General features: G+C 44.8%; 1 protein-coding gene across 1 annotated transcript in view; it reads left to right on the top strand.

Annotated features, from left to right (window-relative positions):
• Window positions 1–6,250, top strand: part of LOC119411659 (neurofascin) — a gene marked incomplete at its 3' end in the record, with an annotated part of 43,791 nt that overhangs the window by 26,275 nt on the left and 11,266 nt on the right. The window contains 1 exon segment of the mRNA XM_037678562.1: window positions 2,040–2,088.

Here is a 6,250-nt window from a genome sequence, read left to right as displayed (position 1 = left end):
AGCATATATTCTATCAAGCTGCAAAATCATTCGTTTTCTTCAACTGATAGCGGTTGGTCATTAATTACGATGAAGTTTAGCAACTTCTCGGTAAACATTTGAGCTCCGTGGCTTCAGCGGTGAGTTCTTCTTGTTCAGTCCGAAGCAGGCAGTCTGATTTCGGTCTGCCCCTCCTCTGAGACGGGCAGACTGAGCGGGGCAGATTGGGCGTGCCTGGCCGAGGTTGGACTGCCTTCTTAGGATTGAGTGAGAGGAGCACACCGATGAAGCCACGGAGCTGGAATGTCCAATGTAAAACTAACTTTACCTTGGTTAAATGTGGTGCTATGGCTCTGCAGATATTGCACGTAGCTGTCTTGCGGTGTTTAGTGTAAGATACTTCCACACGTTACGATGAAAAGTTGGTTAGCCGTTAGCAACAGTGCTGCTCTCAGCCCACACGTATTTACTCACGTTGTAGCTGCTGCAAACTACGAAATGGATTTCCTGAATGTGAGGCGGGTCTTATTACTCTGGGTTCATGAGACACCTCCGTTCAGGAAATCCATTCCATAATTTGAAGCCAATGTGCAGAGCAGCTGGCAGGGAATCACATGTGGAGACGTTTCAACAGACACAGACATGCATCATGGATCGGAAATCTCTACAGGTTGGATTGGAAAAATCCGATACGTAAATTACGCTGGTATCGGAGCCCGATATTGAATCGGCCCCATTTCTAATATATATATATATATATACACACACATACGCACGCGCACACACACACACACACACACACACACACACACACACACACACACACATATATATATGAATACTAAAATAAACTACTACTTTCTACTTGTACTACTATTTCTACATTGCAGTTTTTCCCCTATTGTGGGGCTTCAGGATATGGATCCCCCTCACCCCCCAATCAATGGGCTACTGTATATTTATTTATTATAACTTTGTTGTACATGGTCCTGAACCCTGCATTTGCCACAGTCATCTAAGAACATCACTCATTTACAGTCACTATATCAAGGGCGTCAGAAGCATCCATAATGTAGGGGGGGGGACACAATGATGTGTGTAGGTGTGTGTGTGCGCGCGTGCATGTACGCGTGCATGTGTGCGCACGTTAAAAAAAAAGGTTTTCACTAGTGTACATGTACAAAAAAGCAACATTTCACCTAGATTTCCTTTAATTCCACACATTTAAAACATGTTTCTCACCAAGTTTGTGTAAATTCAGCTGTGGGTTTAAAGACATTTTAACTTTAATACAGAGCGTCAGGTCGGCACAATTTGTGTTTATTGTGAAACAAAAAACATCACCACTAGGCATTTTTACTTGTGTTCAACACTCCTCATCTAAATGATGTTTCTCATGAAGCTTGAGGACAATAAGGTGTGGGGTTTTAAAGACATTTCAACTTTAATGCACCTGAACACACAGAGTCTCTTACACCTGCAGCGTCTTACAGCGTCACAGTTACTGCTAAGCTAACATGCTACAGACGTAGCGCTCCACTTCTCTCCTCCTCCTAACATGTATATATGTTTATTATCAACCCCCTGGTCAACAACTGCCCGCACAGCTTGCTAAACTGGTGAGTGAGTAACATAGAGGTGTCTCCATCTCCTCCACCTGTGCGCGTTTTCTGCCGAGGCAGGAGGAGACTCACAGAAACACTGCAGGTGTTACACCATATTCTGTGACCACCATATATTGTGACCGTGGCAACAGGCTGCTGTGTTTAGAGTTGGAAGTAACCAGGAAAACCTGGAGTGGAGTTTTAGTGGTTTGAGTATTCTCCTATTAATCAAGTGGAATGGATTCGTTCACAAACAAAGAAACTGCGCAGAGTGAACTAATGTTTTATAGTAAAAGTGTGGGGGTCCAAATGAACGTTTTTTAATGTAGGGGGGACTTGTCCCCTTCACTTATAATTGTTGCGACACCTATGCATTATATCTGTTGTGACTATTATGATACTCTGAGTTATTCATGAGTCTCTAATATATGCATATATTTATTTTCTCTTCTTCAGGATTGCCTTTGGAGTTAAAGAAAAGACTCAACGTAACAACAGACCTAAGGTCAGTGTCATATTGTCTAAAGATAGACATACTCCTAACAAAACATGCATCTCTGCTGCTTAAGTTAACTTTTTCTTTGTTTGGTGTTGCTTTTTCATCCAAAAACCATTATCATTACCCACTTCATTTTACAAAATAAAATTAAAAAAACATATATACCCTTCTATATGGTGGAAATGTTTTTTTATATCTCTGACACAAAAATGTTGGGAAGCACTTTATTCAAATTGATTGTTTAAAAATTGGGAAGAGTGACATTATTTCTTTATCTTAATTAATGTATTGCATCCATTGCTCTATGGAAACATGTAAAACAGTTGTAAAAAGAGTGCTCTGTAAAAACTTGTGTCCTGCAAATGGATTTTTCAAGTTTTATAGTGTTCAAAATTAGCACTTTAAGTTTTTAAAAGCAAACTCTTACACATGTCCAGGTTCTGGAACTGTGGACCAGGTCTTTACACTTGTGGCGTGATAGAACCGCCTGGCACATGTGCGTAAACCGTCCAGTGACGGTTATGCAGATCTGGCGACTTGTAAACAGATTTGGCACAGATCTAAATGCTGTAGGGTAGGAACGTAGATCGATCGGTAAATTGAGAGCTTTGCCTTTTGACTCCGCTCTCTCCACCATGACAGACCTGTACAGCGCCCACTTCACTGCAGATGCTGCACCTATCCACCTATCGATCTCACGCTCCATTTTTCCCTCATTCGTGAACAAGACCCCGAGATACTTGAACTCCTCCACTTTGGGCAGGGCCTCCTCCCTGACCTGGAGAGGGCACTCTACCCTTTTCTGGCTCAAGACCATGGCCTCGGATTTGGAGGAACTGATCTTCATCCCGGCCGTGTCGCACTCGGCTGCGAACCGTTCCAGCAAAACCTGTAGATCACGATCTGATGAAGCCAATAGGACCACATCATCTGCAAAAAGCAGAGAAGCAATCCTATGGCCACCAAAACGGATCCCCCATACCTTGGCTGCGCCTAGAAATTCTGTCCATAAAAGTTATGAATAGAATCGGTGACAAAGGACAACCTTGGCGGAGTCCACCTCTCACCGGGAACAAGCCCGACTTACTGCCAGCAATGCAGACCAGGCTCTGACACTGGTCATACAGGGACCTAACAGCCCGTATCAAAGGGCCCGGTACCCCATACTCCCAGAGTACCCCCCACAGGGTTCCCCGAGGGATGCGGTCGAACGCCTTTTCCAAGTCCACAAAGCACATGTAGACCAGTTGGGCAAACTCCCACACGCCCTCCAGGACCCTACTGAGAGTGTAGAGCTGGTCCAGTGTTCCACGACCAGGATGAAAACCGCACTGCTCCTCCTGAATCTGAGGTTCGACTATCCTATGGACCCTCCTCTCCAGAACCCCCGAATAGACCTTACCAGGGAGGCTTAAGAGCATGATCCCCCTGTAGTTGGAACACACTCTACGGCCCCCCTTTTTGAATAGGGGGACCACCACCCCAGTCTGCCAATCCAGGGGAATTTCCCCCGATGTCCACGCAATATTGCAGAGTCGTGTAAGCCAATACAACCCTACAACATCCAGAGCCTTAAGGAACTCCGGGCAAATCTCATCCACCCCTGGGGCCCTGCCACCGAGGAGCTTTTTAACCACCTCGGTGACCTCAGCACCAGAGATTGGAGGGTCCCACCCAGAATCCCCAGGCTCCGCTTCCTCATTGGAAGATGTGCCGGTTGGATTGAGGAGGTCTTCAAAGTATTCTGCCCACCGGCCCACGACATCCCGAGTTGAGGTCAGCAGCACAACACTCCCACTATAAACAGTGTTGGGGTTGTACCACTTTCCCCCCTGAGACGCCAGATGGTGGACCAGAATCGCCTCAAAGCCGTGCAGAAGTCATTCTCCATGGCGTCTCCAAACTCCTCCCATGCCCGAGTTTTTGCCTCAGTGACCATTCGAGCCACATGTCGCTTGGACTGCCGGTACCCATCAGCTGCTTCTGGGGTCCCACAGGCCAAAAAGGCCCGATAGAATTCTTTCTTCAGCCTGACGGCATCCCTCACCGACGGTGTCCACCACCGGGTTCAAGGGTTGCCACCGCGACAGGCACCGACAACCTTGTGGCCGCAGCTCCGGTAAGCCGCCTCAACAATACAGGCATGGAACATGGCCCACTCAGACTCAATGTCCCCCACCTCCCCCGGAACATGTTCAAAGTTCTCCCGGAGATGGGAGTTAAAGCTCCGTCTCACAGGAGACTCTGCCAGATGTTCACAGCAAACCCTCACAATACGTTTGGGTCTGCCAGGTCTGACCGGCATCCTCCCCCACCATCGAAGCCAACTCACCACCAGGTAGTGATCAGTGGACAGCTCCACCCCTCTCTTCACCCGAGTGTCCAAGACGTGGCCGCAGATCAGATGAGACGACAACAAAGTCGATCATTGAACTTCGGCCTAGGGTGTCCTGGTGCCAAGAGCACACATGGACACCCTTATGCTTGAACATGGTGTTCGTTATTGACAATCTACGAGCTCAAAAGTCCAACAACAGAACACCACTCGGGTTCAGATCAGGGGGGCCGTTCCTCCCAACCACACCCCTCCAGGTCTCACTGTCATTGCCCACGTGGATAATCCTAAGTAAGTAAGTAAGTAAGTAATCTTTATTTATATAGCACCTTTCACAGACAATAACATTAAAAAGTGCTTCACAAGCAAATCATGAAAAAGTAAACAAAATGTAACTAAAAGCCAGTCTGTATAAATAAGTCTTAAGATCTTTTTTAAAAGAGTCAATGGAATCCGAGCAGCGCAGTGACAGAGGGAGAGCATTTCAAAGCCTCGGGGCCACCACTTGGAATGCTGTCTCCACATGTTTTAAAGCAAGTTCTGGGTACCATCAGCAACGTTTGATTTGAAGATCTCAAAGTCCTGATGGGACAGAGAGGCTTTAAAAGGTCTGATAAATTTTTGGGAGCATGACCATGAAGTGCCCTGAAAGTTAGGACCCAAATTTTGAAATGACTCCTGAAATGCACGGGGAGCCAATGCAGAGAGTCCAGAACAGGTGTTATGTGGGCTCTTCTGTGGGTTCTAGTTAGCAGCCTTGCTGCAGCATTCTGCACAGACTGAAGGCAAGCTAGGGAAGATTTATTCAGAACCATTAAAAGGCTGTTACAGTAATCTAAACAAGAGGAAATAAAAGCATGACCAACCATCTCTAGTTCATTCTGTGATACCATACATCGTAGTTTTGAAATGTTTCTTAGATGTAAAAACAATTTCAAACTAACAATTTACAATGACTGTCCAAAGATACAGAACTGTCAGAGATGACATCCAAATTTCTGAGATTATTATTTACCGAAGGATTTAAAAACGTAAGATACTGCCTGATAACTGGAATTTTATCAGGGGCAATAATAAGAGTCTCAGTTTTGTTTGCATTTAACTGCAGGTAGTTGTCATTCAGCCATGTTTTGATCTCTAACAGACAGTTTCTGAGTTCATTCAATTTATGGAACTCAGAGGCTCGAAAAGAACAGTATAACTGGATGTCGACAGCATACAAATGGTAAGACACATTACTGTAACGTTTCAAAATAAAATCTAAAGGGCGTAAAGGGGTTATGTCCCTTAACATAGTTGCTGCTTTATCTCATCTTAGGGTTGTTTTTAAATTATTTATTGATCTTTTTAATACTCAGGTTTTATATCTGGTGTATTTTTATCTTATTGTTTGTATGAATAAGAGCTACAGATAGACATATAATTTCCTTTGAGATCAATAAAGTGTCTGTCTGTCTGTCTGTCTGTCTGTCTGTCTGTCTGTCTGTCTGTCTGTCTATCTATCTATACATAAATAGAAAAGCCAATTAGTAAGGTTCTCTATCAAAGGAAGCCAGCAGGTTCGTTTAGTCTTCACTTCATCGCAATCTCACATCCTGAGCAAGCACAATGGCAACAGTGGAAAAGAAAAACTCTCTTTTAAAAGGAAGAAACCTCCAGCAGAACCAGGCATAGGACAAGCGGCCATCTGCTTTGACTGGCTGGGTTTGAGAGAACAGGAAGGAGAGGCAAACAAACACAGAATGGCAGGCCCATATGTAGGTCCAGGTGTACCTGAAAGACAAAAACACATGTTAAGGATAGAAAAAATAATTACAAATACAAAACAGGTTG

The sequence above is a fragment of the Nematolebias whitei genome, chromosome 7, assembly GCF_014905685.2.
Source record: "Nematolebias whitei isolate Nwh7 chromosome 7, NemWhi1, whole genome shotgun sequence".
NCBI lineage: Eukaryota > Metazoa > Chordata > Actinopteri > Cyprinodontiformes > Rivulidae > Nematolebias > Nematolebias whitei.
The sequence above is the reverse complement of the archived record's forward strand: the minus strand, read 5'-3'. Positions and strand labels throughout refer to the sequence as shown.